A 15650-nucleotide genomic window follows, 5' to 3' on the forward strand; every position below is an offset into this window, starting at 1 on the left:
TGAAATTAGAAATAAACAACAAGAAAACACTGGAAAAAACACAAACTTGTGGAGACTAGACATGATACTAAAAAACCAATGGGTCAAGGACAAAATCAAAGAAGAAATTTAAAAATATATGGAAAGAAATGAAAAGGAAAACACGACAGTCCAAAATCTTTGGGACACAGTGAAAGAAGTTCTAAAAGGGAAGTACATAGCAATACAGGCCTATATCAAGAAACAAGAAAAAGCTCAAATAAGCATTCTATTATTTCACCTAAAGGGTCCAGGAAAAAAGCAAAGCCCAAGGTGAGTGGAAAAAGTGAAATAATAAAATCAGAGTAAAAATAAATGTCATGGATATTAGAACAAGAGAAAAAAAATCAATGAAACCAAGAGCAGGATTTCTGAAAAGATAAACAAAAGTGACAAATCTTTAGCCAGACTCATTAAGAAAAAAAAAAAAAGTATAGAAAGGACCCAAATAAATAAAACCAGAAGTGAAAGACGAGAATCAACAACTGACAACACAGAAATGCAAAGGATTATAAGAGGGCGCCTGGGTGGCTCAGTGGGTTAAGCCTCTGCCTTCAGCTCAGGTCATGATCTCAGGGTCCTGGGATCGAGCCCCGCATACAGCTCTCTGCTCAGCAGGGAGCCTGCTTCCCCCTCTCCCTCTGCCTGCCTCTGCCTACATGTGATCTCTCTCTGTCAAATAAATAAATAAAATCTTTAAAAAAAAGGATTATAAGAGAATACTCTGAAAAAGAATATGCTAAAAAATTGAACAATCTAAAAGAAGTGGATAAATTCCTAGAAGTATACAATCTTCCAAAACCGAACAAGGAAGAATCAGAAAATCTGAACAGACTGATTATAAGCAACGAAAGTGAATCTGTAATCAAAAAATACCAAAAAATGAAGACCAGCACCAGATGGATCAAGAGTGAATTCTACCAGACATTTAAAAAAGAGTTAATACCTATCTCCTCAAACTATTACAAAAAATAAAAAAGGAAGGAAAGCTTTCAAATGCATCCTATGATATTTTACCAAACATTACCGATGCCAGCAATAGACAAAGACACCATAAAACACACAAACAAATAAACAAAGTAAGGCTGGTATACCTGATGAACATAGATGAAAAAATCCTCAACAAAATATTAGCAAATCACATACAATAATATATTAAAAATATCATTCACCCCATCCGATGGGATTTATTCCCAGAACATAAGGATGATTTGATATTTGCAAATCAATCAGCATCAGACACCACATCAACAAAACAAAGGATAAAAATCATGATTATCTCAACACATGAAGAAAAAGCATTTAAAAAAATCAACATTGGGGCGCCTGGGTGGCTCAGTGGGTTGGGCCGCTGCCTTTGGCTCAGGTCATGATCTCGGGGTCCTGGGATCGGGTCCCGCATCAGGCTCTCTGCTCAGCGGGGAGCCTGCTTCCCTCTCTCTCTATCTCTCTCTCTCTCTGTCTACTTGTGATCTCTCTCTGTCAGATAGATAAATAGAATCTTGAAAAAAAAAATCAACATTATTCATGATACAAGCTCTCAACAAAGAGTGGTTAGAAGGAATATACTTCAACATAATAGAGATCACATATGAACCCACAGCTAACAGCACACTCAATGGTGAAATTCTGAAAGCTTTCCCTCTAAGATCAGGAGTAAAGACAAGGATATCTATTCTACTAGAAGTTCTAGACACAGCAATCAGATAAGAAGAAAAAAATAAGAGGCATCCATATTGGTAAAGAAGTTAAAGTGTCACTATTTGCAAATGACATGATACTATTCAGAGAAAATCCTAAAGACGCCACCGAAAAACTACTAGAAATATCAATGAATTCCGAAAAATGGCAGGATACCAAATTAATACCCAGAAATTAGTACCATTTCCATACACTAATAATAAAGTAGAAGAAAAAGAAATTTTAAAAACAACACTATTTAGAATTGCACCAAAAAGAATAAAATATCGGGTATAAAGTGAACAAGAGAGTTGAAAGAACTGTACTTCGGAAACTGTAAAACACTGACAAAAGAATCTGAAGATGACACAAACAAATGGAACGATATCCCATTCTCATGGACTGAGAAAACCAATATGGTTAAAATGTCCATACTGTCCAAAGCAATCTACAGATTTAATTCAATCCCCATCAAAATACCAACAAGCATTTTTCATAAAACTAGAACAAATAACACTAAAATTTTGGATAGAACCATAGAAAACCCCTGAATAGCCAAAGCAATCCTGAGAAAGAACAAATCTGGAGGTATCCCAATCCCAGATTTCAAGACATAATACAAAGCTGTGGTCATCAAAACAGTCTGATACTGGCACTGGCACAGAAATAGACACACAGATCAGTAGAAAAGAATAGAGACTCTAGAAATAAGCCCACATTTATATGGTCAATTAAGCTATGACAAAGGAGGCAAGAACATACAATGGGGAAGACAGTGTCTGTGACTAATGGTGCTGGGGAAACCAGACAGCTACACATAAAAGAATAAATTTGGAGCCCTTTCTTACACCATACACAAAAATAAACTCAAAATAGGGTAAAGACCTAAATGTGAAACCTGAAACCATAAAAAAATCCTAGAAGAGAGCACAGGCAGTAATGTCTCTGACATTGGCCACAGCAACAATTTTCTGGATATTTTTTGCTAAAGGAAGGAAGCAAAAGCAAAAATAAATTATTGGAACTACATCAAAATAAAAAGCATTTGCATAGCAAAGGAAATCATCAAGAAAACAAAAAAACAAAGTGCTAAATGGAAGAAGATATTTGTATATATCTAATAAGGGGTTAATATCCAAGATATATATATTATCTTGATAGACAGAGAGCTATCCAAGATATTATATATATATCTTGGCCAACAAGATACATATATATATTTATATTCTATCTATCTATCTATCTAAGTACACAACTCAACACCCAAAAAATTTAACAATCAGATTTAAAAATGGGCATACCCTCTATTTAACCTTTCTTGTCCTGGCCCCAGAATTCAGGGTTGGCCAGCATCCTCCATGGTTAGGGGACACCACGGGCATCAATGTACAGGACCAACATCCCTAGAAGGCCTTAATTTTAGATCTTTGGCTTATTTCCTAATAAAGGTACATATGTTGAAAAAATAAAAAAATAAAAATGGGCAGTGGTCCTGAATAGACATTCTTCCAAAGAAGCCATACAGATGGTCAACAGACACATGAAAAGATGCTTTACATCACTCATCATCAGGGAGATGCCCATCAAAACCACAATGAGATACTACCTTAAAACAGAACAGCTAGGGGCGCCTGGGTGGCTCAGTGGATTAAGCCGCTGCCTTCGGCTCAGGTCATGATCTCAGGGTCCTGGGATCGAGTCCCGCATCGGGCTCTCTGCTCAGCGGGGAGCCTGCTTCCCTCTCTCTCTCTGCCTGCCTCTCTGTCTACTTGTGATCTCTCTCTGTCAAATAAATAAATAAAATCTTTAAAAAAAAAAACAGAACAGCTAAAATCAAAATGGTAAGAAATAGCAAGTGTTTGTGAGGATGTGGAAAAAAAAAAAGAACCCTCATGCACTGTTGGTAGGAATGTAAATTGGTACAGCCACTATGGAAGACAGTGTGGAGATTTCTGAAAAAATTAAAAATAGAGTTACCACATGATCTTTTACCAAAGAAATAAAAATACTAATTCAAAAAGGTATATGCACCCCTATGTTTTTATTACAGTATTATTTACAATGACCAAGATATGGAATCAACCTAAATATCTATCAATGGACAAATGGATAAAAAAAAAGTTAAAAAAATAGACAAATGGATAAAGAAAATGTGGTGTGTGGTGTATGTGTGTGTGCACGCACTTACGCGCAGGAATATTATGAGGGATGAAAAGGGATGAGATTGTGCCACTTGAGACAACCTGGATGGACCTAGAGTGTATTATGCTAAGTGAAATAAATAAGTCAGACTGCGAAAGACAAATACCATATGATTCCAGTCATAAGTGAAATCTAAAAACAAAACAAATGAATAAACAAATGAAAAGCAGACAGCAGAATCAGACCTATCAATACAGAGAACAAACTGATGGTTGCCGGGGAGAGGTGGGTGGGGGGGTTGGCAAATGGGTAAAGGGGAGTGGGAGATGCAGGCTTCCAGTTCTGAACTGAGTAAGTCATAAGAATAAAGGACACAGCATAAGAAGTACAGTCATTGACATTATAATAGCGATGTGATGGGACAGATGGTAGCTACACTAGGGAGCACAGCATAATGTACAAACTTGTCAAATCACTACGTTGTACTTCTTAAACTAATGTAACATTGTGTCAACTATACTCAAAATACACACATTTTGTATATATATGTATAAATATTTAAGTGATATTTCCCTTCAGATGTTTATTTTTTTAAAAGATTTTATTTATTTATTTATTTATTTGACACAGAGAGAGAGATCACAAGTAGGCAGAGAGGCAGGCAGAGGGGGAGGGGGAAGCAGGCTCCCCACTGAGCAGAGAACCCGATGCGGGGCTCAATCCCAGGACCCTGGGATCATGACCTAAGCGGAAGGCAGAGGCTTAACCCACTGAGCCACCCAGGCGCCCCTCCCTTCAGATGTTTAAAAGACATCTCATATTTAACATGTTCCAAACATGACTTCGCCAACCTCCACTACCCGTTGAACTCAAAGTCTTTTGTTTCATGATAGATGAAAAGTCCATTTTATTGGTTTCTAAAGCCTAGTCATTTCTGACTACTCTCTTACTCCCATACCGTACACCAGTCCCCAGCAAATCTTATCAGGTCTTCCTTCAAAATAGATCCTTACCACTCTAAAAATCTTCCTCACTGCCACTTTGGTACAAGCTTCCATCTTCTTTTTCTGCATTATTACATTTTACTCTTGACTGGTCTCACTGCTTACACACTGGGGCTCAAAGAATCCTTTCTCCACAAAGCAGTCAACGTGAACTTTGTAAATCTACAAACGATCCTGTTACTTCTCAGCTCAAAACCCTTCAATGGCTTCTGTTCTCATCTGGAATCAAAGTCTGAGTCCTTACTGTGCCCCACAATGCCCTGTGTAATTTGAGCCCCTAATATATTACACACTTAGAGATATAGATACATATATGTACATATGTACAAATATAGTGAGAGATGTGTGCATGTGTGTGTGAGAGCGTAAGTGCTAAGGTTATAAGATTTCATGCACACATAAATATATAAATAATGATATCAAAGAGGTATTATGTACGTTCTCTCTCTCTCTTTCCCTTCTCAGGTATCTCTATCTGTAAAGACACAGAGAAAGAGAGAGAGAGAACATTTTTTCCTCACTGTACTCCAGTCACATTTGCCTCCTTGTACCTCAGGGCCTGTTCTCTCTGTTGGAAATACTTTGCCCCCGGGTGTGAACACGGCTCCCACTTTCACTTCCTTCAGAGTGCTCAAGGGGGCATTTTACAGAGAGACTTTACGGATTATTCAATCTTAATTACTCACCACATGTCTTGTCATTCTCTCCTCTGATATGACTTGTTGTTCTCCATGGCACTTGTCACCACCTGACACATTGTTTATTTGGTTATGCTTTCTTGTCTCACTAGGACGCAAGCTCTGTGGGGCAGGAACTTTGTTCCATTCACTACTGTCTCCGTATTCCAGCGCCGTTCTTATCTCTTGGTAGTTTCTCCACGAGTGTGAATGAGTGAGCAAAGACATCCAGAAGCATGTTGGAAGTGCTGGAGTGCATCTTTCAAAAAATTAGTGTCGGGAAAGTGAATCGGGCAGTTGTCCATATGGAGATAGTAAGTGAAAATGTGAAAAGGCTGAAGCAACAACGATGAGAGGAGAGAAAAGGGAGACCAAGGACAAGGGTCCAAATGAAGAAAAGTGGAAATTGGAGGAGCTCTATAGCTAAGGGTGATTATATAAGGAACCCTTAATAGGCTACAGAAAAGGAACAAAAATAACAAGACTGAAAAAAAAAAACCAAACAAACAAACAAGCAAACCCCAAAACCACTCATTCTGGAAACTGTAAGAGAAGAGAGTTTCCATCAAATGTCACAGAGCCTGAGTTTATGGGTTGAAAGGGCACAGAGCTGGCAATCAGTAAGTGGGTGGTTCTTTTGGAATAATGGCTTCAGTGGAGGTGGTGATAGAGAGCCAGGTTCATGGTGAAGGGAAATGAGGTGAAGAACACAGAATGCCCTTTTGAGAAGTTTTTCTTCTTTAAGTAACGAGGGTGCCAGAGGGTACATGGTGCCTGTGAGTGTGTCAGGATGAGGAAAGGAGCTGAAGAAAAGAAAGGACTTGAGAGGCAAGTGATAGAATGAGGTTCCAGGGGAGAAAGGAGAATGAGAAGAAGAGCCCAGGTATGGGGCCAGGTCGGATACATCTTCCCAAACCAAAATCATACAAAAGGGACGAAGTGACATAGATTTTGAAAGGAGAAGAGGGCCAAGCGAGGGTGCTTATATTGGCTGGGCTCAAACTTTTAAACAAAGTAGCAAATGAGATCATCTACTGAGACATAGCTGCCTCTACATAAAAACATTTTAATTAACTTTGTTTCTCAGATACAACTGCAAAAATAATATGTTATTTTACAGATGGGATATAATCTTTATTCTTCCTAATTTCAAACAAAGACTGGAGCTTTCCCAAGTCAAAAAACAAATTTCTGGAATTGGGCCAAATGGAGGTTAGATTTCTAAACAAAAATCTAGTACACAGAACGATATGGCTCCAAACCCCCAACCATCACGTTGGATTGTATTACTCTTGAACACAAACACCCAGTGATGCCAAGATCCCAGGCGCTCAGACTTGCAGGAAAATACAGCATATTTCCCCTAACACTAACTCTTGAAAATCATTATCCTTCATGTTCAGATTTTGTATGGTTCATTTGAAAGGGCAGAGCTTCCTTGGGGAAGCACTTAATCTACGTGCCAAGATATCCCAGGACAGTGTGTGTGTGTGTGTGTGTGTGTGTGTGTGTGTGTGTGTACATCTCTTACTGAATATTGACCCAGAGATCCTGAAGCCAAGAAAAGTCCACTTGATTTTTAAAAAATTTGAACTTCACCCTCAGGCTTTCCACCCTCAGAGAAGAGGCAGCAGAGAAGACACAGAACACACTCAAGGTAACAAAGAAAGGTAAGACACACGCAAAGCAGAGAAAAGACAGAAACACAGACTTCTTCATGAGACACTCTTGGTCCACTTCTTCCAAGAGTGCACCAAGAGGTGCATTCAGGAAGCGGACAACTAGGAAACACGCACAAATGCTAACCAGAACTGACAACAGTAGTGTCTCTGCTTACAACAGACTATTTGTCAAGCAGCACACAGTTTATGAAATCAGAAAGGTGCACAGGCGATCGCTTGTATGTTGCTGCCTTTTCTAAGCTTTCTATTTCTTTGTGCAATACCAAGACCAAACCAAAATCTTAATAGATACAATTGTTTCTAAGTGAATAAATGAACAAATATGACAGGTACATGCACACACGCACGCACACACAGACACACACACGCTTGCTGAGAGTCTGACAGAATTCCACTGCCCAACAAGGAGTGGGACCGCCTGGCAGTGCAGAACAGATCAGAGACATGTACTCAGGTCTGGGCTCCTTCCAAGCAACCTGGCCAATTTCCCAGTACAGATGGTGGCCAAACAATCTCCTGAGAGAGACAGAGAGAGCTAATGCTTTTGGAAGTACTTAAGTCTCTCCCGAACCCCCTGAGCACTGTATTATCATAGGGTGAATTAGCAAAAAGAATTTCTAGGACCATAAAAGGGCTGTTACAGGACTAAAATACTATTACACGACCTACACACAGATCCTAGATGGTGTTGTCTGGTCATTAGGAGCCTGCATTTGAGAATTCAGAATACCTAGGTGAGAACAGCTGCTTCACCACAGAGCAGCTACATGATTTGGGGAAAGGAAGTTAAACTCGCAGAGTCTGAATTTCCTCTGCAGAGCGACAGCCTACCTCAAAGGTTATTGGGGGATTAAATAAAACAAAGCATACAAAGTTCAGCATATTGTCTGGTACATCGCAAATGCTCAATAAATATCAGTTGCTGAGAACTGGTGTTTTAAAGGGGGGAAAATGATGTGAGTGTGTTTGTGAATGTAACTGCTTGTATAAGCAGAGACTACCTCTGGGAGCGTCATGTCAGTCACCCTCAATCAAAGGAAACTGGAAGCCAGGAAAGGGCTCAATGTAGAGTCTCCCGTAGCTCTTGAAATTTTAACCCCTCGAAATTATCACTTTTTTTTTTTCTTTTAAAGGTTTCATTTCTTTATTTATCAGGGAGAAAGAGGACACAAAAGCAGGGGCGAGACAGAGCAGGGAACCCAACACGTGACTAGATCCCAGGACCCTGGGATCATGACTGGAGCCAAAGGCAGACGCTTAACTGACTGAGTCACCCAGGTGCCCCCAAATTATCACCTTAAAAAAAAACATAAAATTTAAATATAGCAAATAAATAGGAGCTCTTATTAATTTTCCTCACCTCTAAGCAGCACACATATGCTAACATTTCTCCATAATGTGTTCTCTCATTAAATTAAGAAATAATACAAATACAAGTTAGAGGAGGACTCATATTTCTCCCTCTTTTATCTAGCCTCAGGCATTTCCCGAAACTGTTTGCTTTCCTTAGCCATTGTTGAAATATACATGCCGTCATCACTTCCATTGTTTCAACACGCATGAATTTCAGTTACTACAGTGTAGTTAAATAACAAGTTCATCAGCAACATGGTTCAAATTTCATTTGCCACAGTATATTTACTCTGAGCAACCTGCACCAAGAGCACACTTTGGAGCTAAGTCTTTAACCCACAAATCACTACATAAGTAGCAGATGCGCATCATGATCAGTTACCAGTCATGCTACTTCTTTCAAAGTCGGTTGGTGATTGATCACTGTGCCTCTGCTTCCCAGTTTACTTTCAGACAGGGAACCATAAAGTTGCATTGCCCCCGCCCCTGCCAGTCTCTTGGTGACAAACCCAGGTAACATTTGGGAACTTTGTATAATCCAAAGAGAGTACTGGTCAAAAGATGAAAGTATAACAAAGAAGTAAAAATGCAATACTGCTGGAAGAGAAATTGGGTGTGAATAGAATTTATGGACCTAAATGAGCAGTTATAATGACATGATTGAAGATATGACAGAGAAGGGACACGAGAGGGGGGTCAGGGAAAGCCTTCCCATGAAAAAACTTTTGGAGATATTTCACAACATCAAAACTGCAAAAAAGATGAGGAGCATCTGGGTGGCTCAGTGGGTTAAGCCTCTGCCTTTGGCTCAGGTCATGATCTCAAGGTCCTGGGATCGAGCCCCGCATTGCATCGCGGGCTCTCTGCTCAGCAGGGAGCCTGTTTCCCCCTCTCTCTCTGCCTGCCTCTCTGCCTATTTGTGATCTCTCTCTGTCAAATAAATAAATAAAATCTTTTTTAAAAAAGTGCAAAAGATGAAATTTTGGAAATAAATCCAAATTTTACAAGGAATACTGCAATTCATCAGGATATTAAAAGAAGACCATGGCTCCATACACTAAGTTGTATTAGAGGAAAAGGCAGAACACAGATGAAACTACACTTGATGTTTTTTTTTTCCAAAGAACAAAATAAAACACTTTAATTCTCACAGTTTCTAACCTTCTATATTATAGTGTGCTAAATAAATACCAGTCTTACTGTTGTTTTTTTTTTCATTTCCCTGAATATTTATAACCAACAGTAAGAGAGTGTTCAATGTTTCGACAACACAACTTTAAAGGTCACACAACAATCATAATTTTTCCCAGTGGTTATTAAGATCATCACTTTGCATGTTTTCTACTTCCAAGGTCAGGTTTATAGCCTTGTACTAACATGCAAAACAAGAATTATCTGTATATTCACTAAAGCAGGTAACTGATTGCTCTGTTAACAGTATCATTCTAAATGTTTTTTTTTTTTTTTGTTCTGTGTGTCAGACATTTCTTCCATCTAAAAACAAGCATCTCTGAATTACTGTGTGTGGTAATATAGGAACCAATTTATTGTGGAGGCAAAGAAAATGGAATTAGAGATGGTGTTCCTGTTTAAAATTTAATAAGAGGGGTGGATGGGTGGCTCAGTCAGTTAAGCATCAAACTCTTGGTTTTGGCTGAGGTCATGATCTCAGGGTTGTAAGTTTAATTAAGCCTTCCTGGGGCTCCAGGATCAATGCAGAGTCCGCTTGAGATTCTCTCTTTCCCTCTGCCTCTGTCCCTCCCCCTGATCAAGCTGTCTCTCTCAACTCTACAATTTAGGTGCCTTTTCCATCTCACTGATGAAGAAACTGAGACTTATAAGTCACACTGTTAGCCAGTGGTTAAATCAGATTCAGACACTGAGGTTTTAATTCCAGGTTCTGGGCATTTCCTTTCTATCATTTTCCTTCCTAGGAAAGGAATCAAGACCAAATCTCTGCAGAATTCCTCTTCTGAAGCATTAAGTAGAACACGCTTTTTTCTGCCATCCAAGGTACACTTAATGCTTAATTTTCAAGAATAAATGATTATTAATCTAACTGTAGTCATTAATGGAATATAGTTAATTATTAGATGCATTTTCCGTCACATTAATTGGCAGCGAAATGTCACAAATGTCAGCAGTACCTGAGTCCAATTTCTTGGTTGTTAATATTCTGCTGCCATTATTGAGATATATATACACTACTGGGTTCATACAGTCACATGGGAAAAATAATTTTCCTCTAAGGGAACAGGATCCACATGAAACAACTGAAGCTCCTCTATTTTCTCCTTTATTGACATGATTTCAGGAGCATCTGCCCAGTGTTGAAACAGGAAAATGATAGATTTATCTCAAACATTTCTTTTTAGACAAATACAAAATGTGTCCTAGGAATAACCTAACAGTTTTAGGATAAACTGTGTTATTTTTGGCTACTCTGGGTTTTGAAATACCTGGACACTGTGTATTAGTAATCTTGAAAGGGCAAAAGATGGATCTTTGATAGCCAAAAGGTATTCATGAAGAAGAAGCAAAAGCAAGATGGAAATAAATGGAAACTATAAGTGGGTCATTTCAATGTAGATGCTCACACAGTGCACATCCGGAGGAGGAGGTTAGGAAGAAGTGAGATGCTTTGTGAACAAACCCAGAGGAGGAAACTCATGGGTGGAAATCGGCGAAACAATGATTTGGCAAGTAAGAAAAGGAGATGAGGGCGCCTGGGTGGCTCAGTGGGTTAAGCCTCTGCCTTCGGCTCAGGTCATGATCTCGGGATCCTGGGATCGAGTCCCACATCGGGCTCTCTGCTCAGAAGGGAGCCTGCTTCCCTCTCTCTCTCTCTCTGCCTGCCTCTCTATCTACTTGTGATCTGTCTCTGTCAAATAAATGTTTAAAAAAAAAAAAAAGAGTTGTTTAAATTAAAAAGAAAAGGAGATGAGTTCATCATCTAACACAGGGAACGTGGTCGAGCATTAATGAAGAAATGATCATTACAATAAATGAAGACTTGGATCAAGAGGTTAGTGAGACTACAAAGAAGAAAATGATTATCACAAAAGGAAAGGGAATTTTTTCACAAAGTGTTTCCCATCTAGTTAGAAACCTCATAATCCTGCTTAATCATTCCTTTTACCTCGGCCTCCAAGTCTTAATGGTCCCCAAGTTGTCTTGATTTTTACCTCCAAAGTATTTCTCGATTGTGTCCACTCTGGCTCTCCACCACTGGTACCCTAGTGTAGGCCACCACGATGGCTCGCTCAGACCGCTGTCACCATCTTCCAAGCTGCCTTCCCACATCCACTCTGACCCAGTCTGCTCTCCAACCAAGAGTGATTTCTACAAAACAAAATCAGATGATGATGCTACACGTGATCAGACTTTCTATGGTGCTGCATTGTTCTTGGGAATACAGACAAACTACTTAATTTGGCATGAATGGCCCTGTACAGGCTGCCTCATGGCAGCTCTCTAACATCACTCCCCACCTCCTTTCCCTCTCCCCCCTCACTGCATGGGCATTGTTTTTAGTCTCCAGATTCACTATGCACACTCCCGCAACAGAATCTTGCCATACTGCTCTCTTTTGTTGGAAATCACTTCCTTCCCTTGCTCATCTCCTTACCTCCTCCTTTTCTTCAGTTCTGTAGCTGCCACCTACGCAGGGAGAGATGTGTCTGCCCCTCCAGGACCACTCCCTGCTCTCTCACCTTTCTCCATTCTAAACGACACGGACCCACCCATGGGCTAGTGTGCCCTGTGGTCCCATCAAGGCATCTGTTCTCCCAGCTGCCTGCTTTCAATGCTTCTGCAGGTTTGTAGCAGTCCTCCTCAGAAACCAGGCCTCCTGCAAGAAAAGCAGCTCCCTCTACCCAGACACTCTGTCCCCAGGTTCTCATAACCCCTCTATGTCTTGCTGCATTAGGCCTAAGGTGAAAATGTCCAAACCATGCCCCATTCCCCCACCACATCTTCCTAAACAGTTGCTTTGTTATACTCTCCTCAATTTACCCTATTCGACCATGCCCTGTGTTCCCTGTCAGGACTCTGACCATGATCTTGTCCCTGCTTCTTTCTGCGGCATGATCTGCTGACACCCTCGTCCTCATCCCAATGCATACAACTTACATTCTCCAAGGCGGCATTTTGGACAACTTACAGCAACCTGAACGGACCCTTCTTGCACTCACATCTTCTTCCTTATTATTCACCTGCCCCAATATCCATCCCACAATTCAGAAGTTTCCTACACCTGGAAGCTTTGACATCATAAACCTGCAATCTTCTGTTTTGTATTTGGGTAGTCATTGGAGCTCCCACAGAACTCTGTCTATACCCCAGCCTTTTATCACTCTGTGATTGTCCCTTGCTTTATCTGTCTATCCCGCAAGGCTGTGAATCACTAAGAGTTTAGTTTCTGGTCCCCAAGGCCTCATAATCTGCCTGGCGTATGATAGCTATTCAATAAATGAATCAGACTACAAAGCTGTATCCATAGTCTAGCTAAAGTGGTTCAGAGCATTACTATTAAAACATAAAGGTAGCGGCGCTGGGTGACTCAGTGGGTTAAAGCCTCTGCCTTCAGCTCAGGTCATGATCTCAGGGTCCTGGAATCAAGGCCCACATCGGGCTCTCTGCTCAGAAGGGAGCCTGCTTCCTCCTCTCTCTCTCTCTTTCTCTGCCTGCCTATGTACCTGTGATCTCTGTCTGTCAAATAAAGAAATAAAATCTTAAAAAAAAACCATAAAGGCACCGTATGTTATCAACATGCTCATCTGTTTACTCAAGGCAATTTTTTTTCTCCAAATACAGCAGCTGAGGAAGATGGCTACTTACCATAGCCAAGACAGTGCAGTAAGTGTACGGAAGATGTAACTTCCTTCATAAGCGCTTTACTCCTTCTAAAAATAAAATATTTAAGCTTACTTCTCAGTTCTTCTTTACTGAGCATTTTATCCTTTCAACGTTGTCAAAGAAAATACAGTGCCTTGGAAAGTTGTGATGACCCAGAAAATTGGCTCAAGACAGGTTTTGGAAGGTCGTTTCAGGTAAAGCATTATGAATTTTTCATAGCATTGCTACTCCCACAGCACTTGCAATATTGATGCACATTCACCACTTGTTTAAATGCTTTTATTAAAATTATTTTCCTCTTTTCTTGCATGGATACCTCTTCCTCTCTCTTCCCCGACTTCAACCACATTGTTCTTCACCCCATTCTTCAGAGGATGTTACGGTGTGCCAAACCGATTTCCTTACCACTTTCAAGACTAACGTGCTTATCCCTTCAGCTGCTGGGAATGTTGACATTTGATGGCTCACAGCTGAATCCTCCCTTCTGAGGATTAAGCATCAGCTGAGGAGAGCTGCAGCCCCAACATCACACCTCATACCTGGGGGCATACATGAAACCACCAGTCAGTGAAGAGGGTTGAAAGGGAGAAAGCAGACAGAGAAGGCAGAGCAAATAGGTCCCCTTACTCTCGTTTGCAATGATCATGCAGTAACATCCCAGCTCCGGAGAGCCCCTGGGTGAGCTGCTGCTGTGGTTGCATCGAGTCTCAGCCCCTCCTTCAGCTTAACCTACTTTACTTCATTGCCCTTCCTTGGTTCATCAGAGGAGCATTCCTCCATAGAACTCCCACACGTTGATCTCTAGCTCAGTCTACTCTCCGGGGAACCTGACTATGAGAGCCTTTAAGAAGGATCCCATATAAACAAACTAATATGAATTCTTCCATGTCTATTTAATCATATATAAATATGTATGGTCATATACAGATACATTTGTATTTTAAATATGTAAGATTTTTCTGAGATTTTTCACAAAAAAAACTTTAAAATTGAAGTATAACAATATTATATTATATAATGATATACAATATTATATTCATTTCAGGTGTACCACATAATGATTTGACTTACATACATTACAAAATGCTCACTATAAGTGCAGTTACTGTCACCACACAAAGTTATTACAATATTTTTGACTATATTTCCTCTTTGCAAATGATATATCCAATCAGAGTTTAATATTCAAAATATAGAAAGAACTCGCATAACTCAACACCAAAAAATACAGTCTGAAAAATGGGCAGACGACCTAAATAGACATCTTTCCAAAGACAACATGTGGATGCCAATACGTATGTGAAAAGATTCTCAATACCATTCATCATCAGGGAAATGTAAATCAAAATTACAATGAGATATCACTTCACACCTGTCAGAATGGCTAGTTTCTGCAGTGTGTGGTTTTTTAAAGATTTTATTTATTTATTTGAGAGAGAGAAAGAGAGCACAACCAGGGGGAGGGAAAGGAGGAGAGGGAGAGAGGAGAGCTGGACTCAAACCTCAATCCCAGGACCCTGAGATCATGACCTGAGCCACCTAGGTGCCCAGTGCTGTGTTTTTTGTAAGGGAATTTTATTAGAAATCCCTTAATTTTCCCATTCAAAAATACATAGTATAAATTCCTCTAGCCAATTCATATAGCTTCATAATATTAGGTCATTCTTTTAGCAGCTAAATAATATTCCACCAGGTAGGCATATTATAATGTCTTCAATCATTCATTTTTTGAGGGCATTTTCCTTGTTACAGTTTTTTTTTTTAAGATTTTATTTATTTATTTGACAGAGAGAGAGATCACAAGTAGGCAGAGAGGCAGGCAGAGAGAGAGGAGGAAGCAGGCTCCCCACTGAGCAGAGAGCCCGATGTGGGGCTTAATCCCCAGGACCCTGGGATCATGACCTGAGCCGAAGGTAGAGGCTTTAACCCACTGAGCCACCGAGGCACCCGAGTTTTCTTTTGTTTTTATTTTTGGCATCCATGAATAATGCTGAAGTAGAGATTATTTTATACTGTGCATGCCATTATAGACTGTCACTTTCATTTCTGTAGAATAGGTTTTAAAGGTGGCACTAGGTTGAAGAATATGTATATTTTTTATTCTAATATATAGTCAGATTTATTTCCCTAATTTCTATAAAATGGACACTTAAACATACCATTAACATAGAGAATAACTTACAAAGTAATTCTAATATATCTCAGTTTAATGCGTTTCTTTTTCACCCTCTGACATA

At 39.8% G+C, this 15650-nt stretch overlaps 1 long non-coding RNA gene across 1 annotated transcript in view; it reads right to left on the reverse strand.

Annotated features, from left to right (window-relative positions):
* Window positions 1-11892, reverse strand: part of LOC123938579 — a 249733-nt gene extending 237841 nt beyond the window's left edge. The window contains exon 1 of the long non-coding RNA XR_006817735.1: window positions 11742-11892. This is a non-coding gene — a long non-coding RNA (uncharacterized LOC123938579). The remainder of the gene's footprint in view (window positions 1-11741) is intronic.
* Window positions 11893-15650: the final 3758 nt, after the last annotated feature.

This window comes from Meles meles, chromosome 3, assembly GCF_922984935.1.
Source record: "Meles meles chromosome 3, mMelMel3.1 paternal haplotype, whole genome shotgun sequence".
In the NCBI taxonomy this organism is placed as follows: domain Eukaryota; kingdom Metazoa; phylum Chordata; class Mammalia; order Carnivora; family Mustelidae; genus Meles; species Meles meles.